General features: G+C 41.4%; 1 protein-coding gene across 2 annotated transcripts in view; it reads left to right on the plus strand.

Moving 5' to 3' along the window:
- LOC126297996 (KN motif and ankyrin repeat domain-containing protein 3) overlaps positions 1 to 12518 on the plus strand; it is a 381284-nt gene that overhangs the window by 243986 nt on the left and 124780 nt on the right. The window lies entirely within an intron of this gene.

Consider the following 12518-nt stretch of genomic DNA (forward strand, 5'->3'; position numbering starts at 1 on the left):
TGAGGGATTTGTTAAGAAAAACCATGCTATAGTGTACAGAGACTGGTAATTACAAATGTGTAAATAATGATGATTAGCAGAGGGTTTTGTGAGGTTGTCGATGTTGCCGTGTAAACTATTAACAGCATAATACCAAAATGTTGTTAGTAAACACTGTGACGTCTGCCTATGCGTTCGGTTCCAGTTTTCCTCTTACCTGACCCAGAGTTTTACTACTACATTTTTGTGTAACTAATATTACCGAATTTATACTAAATTGTTCGGACGTTTTTTAGGGTTCCGTGCCTGAATCGGTAGAAACGTAACCCTTATAGCATCACTTCGTTGCCCCTCTGTCTGTCCGTCCGACTGTTGAGAACTATATATCTGAGAAACGGGTACACTTATCAAGTCGAAATTTGACACATATTAAGGTCTAGGATACCTTTGTGATGTCAAAAAGTACACTTTTTCAGTCAATGCTGGCAAGAGACACGGCCATTTATGTCACATATTTTAATAGTCTCGCAAACTCGCTCATCAAAACCTACAGGGTACTTACCGTAGATCTAGAATCATGAAATTGGTCAAGAAGCAAGGTTTCACACTACAACCAAAGTAAAAAAATCTGAAAAATGTTAATTTGTAATTGTATGACACGAAAAAAAATTGTCGCTTGTTATAAGACTGTCTGTCCGTCCGTCTGTTACGACCCTTTTTTTTTTTTCGGGATAGGATAGACGTATAAGTTTGAAATGTATGTCACGTACTAAGGCCTATGGTTTCTTGGCGGTGTAATAAACATTAGCTTCTCAGTATGTATAATCAAAAGATACCACCTTTTGCGTGACATATTTTGATACTCGCAAACTCACTCGTCAAAACCTGTAGGGTGCTTCCCGTTGACGTATAATCATGGAATATGCAAAGAAGAAAGGTTTCATTGTACAAGAAAAGGAAAAAAATCAGAAAATTGCTATGAACATTTTTTGAAGGTGACTGTCAACTGCCGTCAAGTAATGTAAAACATGCATGTTTGACCATCAGTTCCGCTACGGTCGCAGGTTCGAATCCTGCCTCGGGCATGGATGTGTGTAATTTCCTTAGGTTAGTTAGGTTTAAGTAGTTCTGCGTTCTAGGGGACTGATGACCTCAGATGTTAAGTCCTATAGTGCTCAGAGACATTTGAACCATTTTTCAACCATCAGTTGCTTTTATTTTAAACTCAAATGTCAACTGGTTTCAGTCTGGGACCATCTTCACGGATAAGGGTTAAAATGGTTTAAGCCACCACATTACATTTGTGATTACTTAAATAATGTGTAGCGAATGTCATGAATGTCAGTGTACGACACAGGATTTTTAGAAGCAAACATACTAAATGTACACGGAACAGTACTGCTCTCCGTACATTGAGTATTAGTATGTTTGCTTCTAAAAGTCCTGTGTCTTATATTGATAGTCATGACATGCTGTACACATTATTTAAGTAACGAAAAATGTAATGTGGTGGCTTAAACCATTTTAACTATTATCCGTGAAGATGGCCCAAGACTGAAACCGGTTGACACTTGGGTTTAAAATAAAAGCAGCTGATGGTCAAACATGCATTTTATACAGAAAATTGTTGGTTTGTAATTATATCACACGAAAAAGTATTCCTTTTGTCATTTGCTATCCGAATTCAAACTCGAAATTAAAACGTTCATAAAAGTCTCGGCAGCTCTGGGACTGATATCCTGCAGGAATCAATGTCGATAATACGAAAAAGTCGTAGAGATCCTCGATTGCGAGAATGCATGAATTATCTGTTTACATACTAATTAAGTTTTCACGGAAACCTCAGTGAGCCAGTCCTACTTGCACGTGGCCAATGTTTGTATACGATTTGTTTAGATTATTCTGTAAAATACATGCGTGTATCAGAATATTGCTAAGTCTATGACCGTCAGCGAGTAAGAAAACGAACTCCGAGGGAGATGGCTCCTGGCTAAGACAATGCACTAGCACTCAAAAGAAGCGGAGCTCAGATCCCGTCGGACCAACCCGATTCAGATTAGCGATCGTCGAATGTTGAGATAAATCTTTTGAAAGCGATGTTATCGATTTCCTAGGCCAATTCTCTCCAATCCGTACACAAGTTTCATATCTAATGACTTATTCGTTGACAGTCATTAACGATAACCCAATATCATGGTGCTGGAAGCACTGATAAGTGATGTCGGAGAACACCGTTGATTGAATTTATTTCTAGCATAAAAATTGTGTATAACCTTCAACTATTGGTGTGCCAGTACTATTACGAACCTCGACCACTAATCCAGCCAAAATACTATTATATTTTATGCAGGCGATGACACACAACTCGTAAATATTTGAAGAAAGACAAACCAAGAGCTGCTGACAAAATAATTCCTTATTACTACCAGTGTCAATCAACCGATCGTCACGTAGCGTACAATTATTTACAACAGTCGATACGAAATTGTTCTGTGGCGTCAATAAAAGTGTGCAGAGTGCACTCCATCTAAATACAGACTGCGTTTATATAACTGTATCAATGTCTTTTTCGCTATTCCGGCCAGTTTCAGTGGCGCAGTATAGTTTTTTTTTATTCTAGTTTTATTAACGCCACACTAAGAACGATACCATACAGGCAGATGTAAATAATTTTATGAACTAGTGACGATTGGTATATCGAAACTGATAATGGACAAACATTTATTTCGTGAACAGCTCTTGGTGGCTTTAAATCCGACATTCTTCAGAACTTTACTAGAGCTCTCTACACATCACAACTCATCATGCAGCCTTACGTTGTGTGGCGAAGAGTCCATAGTGTACCAATATACTAACTGCATAATGCAATGGCTTTGGAAATAACGATCAATTCAAATAAAGATACAATGCAGACATTCATGGCATTTGATTCTTATACAAAAATCACGCTTCACAAAAGCTTTTACATAACACTGAGTGGCAAACGATTAAGTAAGCAGTAGAAGGGTTATGATGGTATAGTGGTAAGGCGACTGCTAACGAAAACTTGTACTTCCAAGTTTCAGACGTGGCCTTGTCACAGAATTTCAGTTGTAATTTCGGATAACCAATGCTGTTACCGTAGATAAACAATGCTTGTCACGCAAATGTGTGTGCGTAGGAAAAATTGACTTAGTAAGTAGAAAGACGAAAACTTCACGAAATAATGCGAACATAAGCGTCGTTTTGCAGCTTGCAACACGCTACATATAGTTCTCTTCAGGCGGTTTTCTTATCTTTTCTTTGCAAACACCATTTTGTCGTGACAGGCCGGGCAAGGTCACATGCGGGTGCAGGTGCCTACAGTGTGTTCACCACTTCTTTTATTACAGTCGTAAACAGGAACCACGTGAAAATGAGGAAACCTCAGAAGCAGCTGTCGCCCACACACACACTGTATTGGACTAGAGCACCTTCAAATTTAATACACACTGTTTATAATTTTGCGTACAGGCTAGCATTACACATCTGCAAAGTTTCGCGGAACGAAATTTATCTCCATTTGTGAAAAAAATATTTGTCAGCTTAACGGCTTTACAGAAAGATCATTAAATTATTATACTGAATCTTATTAGTTAAAAACCATATAGCCTTTGGCTCATCAACGTGTTAGTTTAAGCGTTCATCAGTCAAACTAGTTTAATTATCTCCCTCCTTCCTCTCTGTTTCCTTCTCCCTTCCCTCTCCCCAGAAACATATGCACTGATTGTTAGGAACAAGTGTGTGTGAAATCTTATGGGACTTAACTGCTAAGGTCATCAGTTCCTAAACTTGCACACTACTTAACCTAGACTGCCCTAAGGGCAAACACACACACACACACCCATGCCCCAAGGAGGACTCGAACCTCCCCTGGGACCAGGCGCACAGTCCATGACTGTAGAAACAAGTAAAACACGAGAAAATCACTTTCCGTTTCTAAGTGCATGAATCTAAAATGAAGTTTTGTAGATAATAAGTGTAATATAGATTGAGTTTCCAGGGAATAAAGAAGTTAAAACTTCCAGTGATTGAAACAAGAATGTTGAAATCCCGGGATGGTAATCTCAATCACGACAGCTGCAGTCTGGACCAACCATTTACTATGGATCTTATTGGTGTCTCACAATCTCTTCATGTAAATAACATGATGGTATTGCAACTTCCAGTCAGATTAAAACGGAGTGTCGAGTCGGACCATGAACCAAGATCTACATCTTTGATAGGCAATACTATTATCCAGAAACATCCACCTTCACTATTTAAATTCAGCGCGGACCTCTTTCCTAGTTTCCACTTTTCAGAGAATCTTTCCTACATACTTTTTTGGACTAGCATTAATTTCATCTGAGTGCTAGTGCAGGAAGCTATGCAGGACAACTTCTCTGACGCCTGGAAAGTAGAACAGATCTACCGGCAGAGCCAAAGTAAAAGTGTTTTGTAACTGTAGCCCCAACAGATGACAGGTTTCGAAACATATTATATAACAAAGGAGGTATTATGAATGAAAAAACACGAAATCGTGCGATATTCTACAGTATTTATTATTTTACAAGCTGTTTTACCGCTGTCAGGTACAAGTAGAAATAAGTGCTGCTGGGAAATGTTTGAGGGATCAAAGATTGTAAATCAGTGCATATACAGAGTATCTCAGTTGGATTCCAAAGATGACAATTGTTAATATGTGATCGGAGGCTTTCCCGGCGTATGTGTTGTTTCCAGGGCTATCGGGTGCCCAGCCGGATGCGATCGTTAAAGTCTAATACGGAATGGTCTGCCTGCTCATTGTCGGTGTTATTTATGCGTGACTGACAGACATAAATAACACCGACAATGAGCAGTCAGACCATTCCATCAGAACCACCTGATGAATTATTCGCCGAAAATCGTGGGGCCACAACGGTCGCATCCGGCTGGACACCCGAGAGCCCTCGAAACAAAAAACGTCAATTGTTAATGTTTGAGTCTGAATTTTTGAGATGGCTGTCTATACTCAACTCTGCATACAGTTTTCCTATGGCATCTTTTCCACCCCCAGTCGGGTCTTCATTTACTGTGACAGAAAAAGAGCCATTGGTTTCCGTTATTTCAAATTTTCTTGATTAACTTCATAGTCACCTTTATACCTATTGTTATTAGTACTGTTACAACACCATATGCTACAATAACAGACTATGTAACCCATATAATGTCCCTATTACTATTACCTCCACCTTGATTTTGATTCAGCAATTACCACTACTGCATGTTATGTTACTAACAGGAGGGTGCGCTGAAAAAATAATGCCTAAGAATTTTTTATTGTGTTTTCAGTATCGGTCGAGGTATTAAATTTCATTCATTTTAGTCGGCCACCAATGGCTATGCCACAGTGGTAACGCAGATTCCCATCAGATCACCGAATTTAGGCGCTGTCGGGCTTGGCTAGCACTTTTAAGGGTGACCGCCCGTGTCTGCCGTGCGCTGTCAGTAAACTGGGTGCACTCAGATCTTGCGAGGCCAACCGAGGAACTACTTCATTGAGAAGTAGCGGCTGCGGTCAAGAAAACTGACAACGGCAAGGAGAGCGATCTGCTGACCACACGCCCCTTCATATCCACCCAGTAGCGACATCGGCTGAGGATGACACGGCGATAGGTCGGTACCGTTAGGCGTTCCAAGGCCTGTGCGGACGGAGTTTTGTTTTATATTCCTCTCTCGACATTCCTACTTTGCTAACTCAAGTTGCAACCCTCTGTCGCTAGAGGGCTCCGATTTGTAGCGTATAACACGGCGGCATACTGGAATACTCTCTTTCAAATTCTAAAGGTGGCAGGGGTAAAATACAGGGAGCGAAAGGCTATTTACAATTTGTACAGAAACCAGATGGCAGTTTTAAGAGTCCAGGAGCATAAAGGGAAGCAGTGGTTGGGAAGGGAGTGAGGCAGGGTTGTAGCCTCTCCCCGATGTTATTCAATCTGTATATGGGGCAAGCAGTAAAGGAAACAAAAGAAAAATTCGGAGTAGGTATTAAAATCCATGGAGAACAAATAGGAGACGAGGTACTGGCAGAAGTAAAGCTGTGAGTACCGGGCGAGAGTCGTGCTTCGGTAGCTCAGTTGGTAGAGCACTTGCCCGCGAAAGGCAAAGGTCCCGAGTTCAAGTCTCGGTCGGGCACACAGTTTTAATCCGCCAGGAAGTTTCATATCAGCGCACACTCCGCTGCAGAGTGAAAATCTCATTCTGGAGAAACTTCGAGGTTCGCCGATGACATTGTAATTCTGTCAGAGACAGCAAAGGACTTGGAAGAGCAGTTGAACGGAATGGACAGTGTTTTGAAAGGAAGATCTAAGATAAACATCAACAAAAGCAAAACGAGGATAATGGAATGTAGTCGAATTAAGTCGGGTGATTCTGTGGGAATTAGATTAGGAAATGAGACACTTAAAGTAGTAAAGGAGTTTTGCTATTTGGGGAGCAAAATAACTGATGGTCGAAGTAGAGAGGATATAAAATGTAGACTGGCAATGGCAAGGAAAGCGTTTCTGAAGAAGAGAAATTTGTTAACACCGAGAATTGATTTAAGTGTGAGGAAGTCGCTCTGAAAGTATTTGTATGGAGTGTTGCCATGTATGGAAGTGAAACATCGACGATAAATAGTTTGGACAAGAAGGGAATAGAAGCTTTCGAAATGTAGTGCTACAGAAGAATACTGAAGATTAGATGGGTAGATCACATAACTAATGAGGAGGTATTGAATAGAACTGGGGAGAAGCGGAGTTTGTGGCACAACTTGACTAGAAGAAGGGACCGGTTGGTAGGACATGTTCTGAGGCATCAAGGGATCAGAAATTTAGCACTGGAGCGCAGCGTGGAGGGTAAAAATCGTAGAGGGAGACCAAGAGATGAATGCACTAAGCGGATTCAGAAGGATGTAGGTTGCAGTAAGTACTGGGAGATGAAGAAGCTTGCACAGGATAGAGTAGCATGGAGAGCTGCATCAAACCAGTCTCTGGACTGAATACCACAACAACAACAACAACAACAACAACACGGCGGTGTGTAATGTAACTATATCGATTCGTTAGAAACAGTGTGCTTTAATAGAAATTCTAACGGCAGAAAACGTGCCTCCAATTGAAAGAGGAGACTGGACATCTTTCAATAATTTCTTTTGCTTTTTGAGCGTGATGAGTTCCCTAAAAACATTGTCACAGGTAATGAAAGCTCGATTCACCGTTTAGACCCCGGTAAAAAGACAGGAGCACTGGAGTTCGGCCAGAAAAGTGCAAGACAATGCCATCAGCAGACAAAGTTATGCTCATAGTGTTCTAGGATGTTCCAGGTGTGGTGAATTTGGAATTAATGTCAAAAGGGATCACTATAAACTCTGCAGGGCACTGCAAGATCCTCAGAAAACTTAAAGCACGACTTCCAGGAGTTCGTCCACACATGGAGCACCCTCTCCTTCAGGATGACAATGCCAGACCATATGCGAGCGCTGCGACATCTGCAACAATCCGACACCTTGGCTTCGCTGTCATCAGTTATCCTCGATACAATCCCGATTTGGCCCCATCCGATTTTCATCTTCTTCCAAAACTTAAAGAACCCCTTCCAGGATTTCACTTTGACGGTGCCGAAACGGTTCAAAAATGGCTCTAAGCACTATGGGACTTAACAAGTGAGGTCATCAGTCCTCTAGACTTAGAACTACTTAAACCTAATTAACCTAAGTACATCACACACATCCATGCCCGAGGCAGGATTTGAACGTGCAACCGGAGCAGCCGCGTGGTTCCGGACTGAAGCGCCTAGAACCGTCGAAGCGGTGCAAGCAGAGACGAGGTTGCGGCTTCGTCAACAAAGTTAGACATTTTACAATGACAGTATCAACAAATCTGTTCTCTCTTTGGGTGACGCGTGTTCGTCGCCAGAGTGAGTACGTTGAGAAACAAATATGTAGATACGAAGAATGAAAATGTAGAATGTTAATAACGTTTATTTTATATAAAAAAGCTTTAAGAGTTTTCACACAAAAAATTTGGAGGTATTGCTTATCAGTACGCCCTTATACTAACACTAATACTGGTACTTCTACTACGACTAAATATGACAGTGCTGGAGTCACTGACTTTCGGAGAACAGTTAAACAGTGCATAGCTTCACTATGTCTCTTTGCCGTTGTCTGAGATGGACACATACACAATTTGCTAGTATTGGAATATGTTTAGTTTCTATGTTCCTTAACATATCGGTCACCCCGTCGAGTCCAGTAATATATTTAAGATGTTAAAGTCCTCGTTTACTTCCTCGCTATACCTACAACTAGAGGAGAGTCCCATAGGTCATGATCTGATGTACCGACTTCGTGACAGTCACTGCTGGTCGTTTTCCTATTACGAGTTCTGTTCAGATATGTCGAATATAGCCCATCTGCGGAAAGGTAGTAAACCAGTCCGTAAGTGGCTCGAAATGTATCAGCTTTCGTTTACATCTGGAATAAATAGAAATTTTTGCCTTTATGTCCCTGAGAAATTCCATCTTTGCTACCAGTCTGCAAATATTAAATTTTGTATTAGGAACGGATTCGTTGCCGGTTCCCAAAGAATTTCGTGTATTTTTTTCAAATAGTTTTTTCGTTGAGTCTGTAGATGGCAGCTATTTTTTTGTATTTGAAGGTCCAGAGGACATGCGCCCATGAATGTCTGAAGACTTGGTGCTATAGGCTTTACAGCACCGTAGCAGAATCCCTCGCTGTACTACTTTAACTGCAGGCATGTCTGGCCAGTCGTAACATCTGCGCCGAGACAATGACACCGTAGCCCACAACGACAACTCATACATACTCGTGGTACAGTCTAATTACATTATCGCCAAGCACAGCGTTGTAGCACAAACCTTGTAGGCTGAATTGGGACACAGATAAGTTTTGATTTAAAATCTCAAATGACACTGAGTTGACAAAAGTCATGGGATGTATCCTAATATCGTGTCGGCGCAATGCAGCAACTCGCCGTGGCATGGACTGGACAAGACATTGGAACTCGCCTGTAGAATACTGAGAAATGCTGCCTCTATAGTAATCCATAACTGCGAAAGTGTTGCCAGTGCAGTATTTTGTGCATGAACTGACCTCTCGATTATATCCCATAAATGTTCGCTGGGATTCCTGTAGGGCGATCGGTGTGACCAAATCATTGGCTCGAATTGTCCAGAACGTTCTCCAAACCAATTGCAAACATTAGTGGCACGGTGACATGGCACATTGTCATCCATGAAAATTCAATTCTTGTGTGAGAACATGAAGTCCGTGAATGGCTGCAAATGGTGTCCAAGTAGCCGAAAATCACCATTTCCAGTCAGTGATCGGTTCACTTTGAACAGAGAACCCATTCCATTCCATGTACAAAAAGCCCATACCATTATGGAGTCACCGCCAGCTTGCACAGTGTCTTGCTGACAACTTGTATCCATGGCTTCGTGGGGTCTGCGCTACACTCGAACCCTACCATCAGCTTTTACCGGCCAAAATTGGAACTCATCTGACGAGTCGTCTAGGATCCAACTGATACGGCCACGAGCCGAGGAGAGGTGCTGCAGACTATACCGTGCTGTTAGCAAAGGCACTCGCGTCAGTCGTCTGCTGTCACCACCCAGTAACACCATATTCCGGTGCACTGTCCTAATGGATACATTTGTTATACGTCCGTCATTGATTTCTGCCGTTTTCCACGCAGTGTTCCTCGTCCGTTAGCATTGACAACTCGACTCAAACGACGCTGCTCTCGGTCTGTAAGCGAAGGCCGTCAGCCGCTGCGTTGTCTGTGGTGAGAGGTAATGCCTGAAAATTGGTATTCTCGACACACACTTGACTCTCTGGATCTCGGAATATTGAATTCCCTAACGATTTCACAAGTGGAAAGTCCCATGCATCAAGCTCCAACTACCATTCCACTGTTGATTTTTCCGTCGTGCGCCCGTAATGACGTAGGAAACCATTTCACATGAATCACCTGAGTACTAGTGACAGCTGCGCCCATGCACTGCAATTTTATACCTTGTGTACGTGATATTACCGCCGTCTATAAATGTGCATATCGCTATCCTATGACATTTGTCACTTCAATGTAATGTGATGTAGGATTTGCTATACAGTTGTTTGTAGTATTTTGTACTGTTAGTAATACTTTTGGTGTACAGCGTAATTTTGTTCTACGTAAGTGAACTCGGTGATACTTCGGTTTTTATATTCTACTTTCATCAATTTTGTTAAAGATATCATCGTTTATTCCTATAGACTTTGCTGTGAGCAGTACGTTAGGGATCTTGTCTCACCAAAAATTTATTTTAATGATGTTTGTTGGTTAGGTGGGATGGTTTTGCGGCTCTGTTGTCTTTTCTGGGAGTTTACAGGACTGTCCGTTCAGTTACGGTTCACGGAAAATTTCACATCTTTAGATACTGGATATATCTATATCTTCATATTTATTTAAAATTATGATACAGCATATTAAACATCTAAATTTCAACAACAGCGAAGATCAGTTCTTCAATGCAATTATTCAAACTATTTTGCTTCAGTTTTCTGAATACCCAAATGCTTTCACTTGATTTGTGAAAAGTTTTTGCTTTCTTGACGTTATTTCGCATTGTGAACACACGTAAGTCTGTCTGTTAAATTAGGGAATGAGCTTCTATTTTAATTCAGCTCTCTTCTTTTTTTCTGTTGTGCTTTGTCCCGAACGAAGGAATGTTTGCTTCGCTAACATATTACTTGCCACGATGGAGTAGAATTTAGCTTGCGAAAAGGAAAAGTACTACTACCGAGAAACATCCCTGGAAGATTAAATCTGTATAACGGACTGTTACTTTACCTCGGACTCCCGGTGGGCGAAAAGTACTGCCAGGAATATTAATGCTCTGTGTTCTGGTCTTGGTTTAGTGCAGAGTACTCGGAAAATATTCCTATTAGCGATTCATCGTTTTCATTACTGTTTTATGTACGGAAAAGGTTCCAAAATTGAATTAGTCCAAACTTGGTAGATTCATAATAAAGCTAAGAATAAAGTACACTGCAGTCAAATATTAGTGTGAAATCTTAGATGGCAACATTCGTCGTCATTTGTGTGAGGTTTCTGTCACAAGATTTTTAACATTGAGTTGGGCCAAAAATTATCCATTGGCTATTGAACATATCAGTCGAAACCGATGTAAACACTGAAGATTTTACGCGTTGACTCGGGCAATAAACTTTGTTGCTAAAAGAAGAGTTTAGTGCTGTTCTCCACTAGTTACATGGAAGCACAACAGTGTTCTTACAACAAGTGATGATTATTACGAAACTGTGTACATGTAGTCTCAGCAGCAATTTTTCTTGTGTTATCATAAAGGCCAGCGTTTCACCAGTTTCTGTAAGCGAACAGCCGTCAAAGTGGAAATGCGAAGACAAGTGCCAGTTTGCCCTCAGCTACGGCGTAGGACGTAATATCAATCCTGGAAAATGAATATGTCAGACCATGACATTCCGGCTCACACAGGGCATGATATTTCATTAGCGATACGTGATACGTGTTTGTGGAACCAATGGATAGAAAAAGATATTACAAGCAGTGAACAGGTACTGTGCCACCTAATGTGACTATAATACGGGAGGGCCGTGTAGGACCGTCCAACTTCGTCTACAGTATCGGCCATGCGCTGGAGCACTGTGATCTCTTCACAGCCGACTGCTGGGCCCAGGTTTGCCTAGTAATATGTACTCTAACGCAGCAGCTTCTACTATTCAGAAACGACAAATGCCTCGTACTATAATGGCCCGTAATCATCATCGCTGGCTTTCTGAGTGGAAAAATGAAGTTTTTGGATAAGTAATGCTTCGACCTGTCGTTAGCAAAGATGTCATACGCGTTTGACGCTGCCGTAGCTACGACAACCCGACAATCTTCATTGTTTAGCGGAATAGTGGACCAATTCAAAGTTTTATAGTTTAGAGTGCCATTGGGTGCAAATGCCATCCGGACTCCTGCGTGATCTACATCTACATCTACATGACTACTTTGCAATTCACATTTAAGTGCTTGGCAGAGGGTTCATCGAACCACAATCATACTATCTCTCTACTATTCCACTCCCGAACAGCGAGCGGGAAAAACGAACACCTAAACCTTTCTGTTCGAGCTCTGATTTCTCTTATTTTATTTTGATGATCATTCCTACCTATGTAGGTTGGGCTCAACAAAATATTTTCGCATTCGGAAGAGAAAGTTGGTGACTGAAATTTCGTAAAAAGGTCTCGCCGCGACGAAAAACGTCTATGCTTTAATGACTTCCATCCCAACTCGTGTATCATATCTGCCACACTCTCTCCCCTATAACGTGATAATACAAAACGAGCTGCCCTTTTTTGAACCCTTTCGATGTCCTCCGTCAATCCCACCTGGTAAGGATCCCACACCGCGCAGCAATATTCTAACAGAGGACGAACGAGTGTAGTGTAAGCTGTCTCTTTAGTGGACTTGTTGCATCTTCTAAGTGTCCTG

Source organism: Schistocerca gregaria, chromosome X, assembly GCF_023897955.1.
Source record: "Schistocerca gregaria isolate iqSchGreg1 chromosome X, iqSchGreg1.2, whole genome shotgun sequence".
In the NCBI taxonomy this organism is placed as follows: domain Eukaryota; kingdom Metazoa; phylum Arthropoda; class Insecta; order Orthoptera; family Acrididae; genus Schistocerca; species Schistocerca gregaria.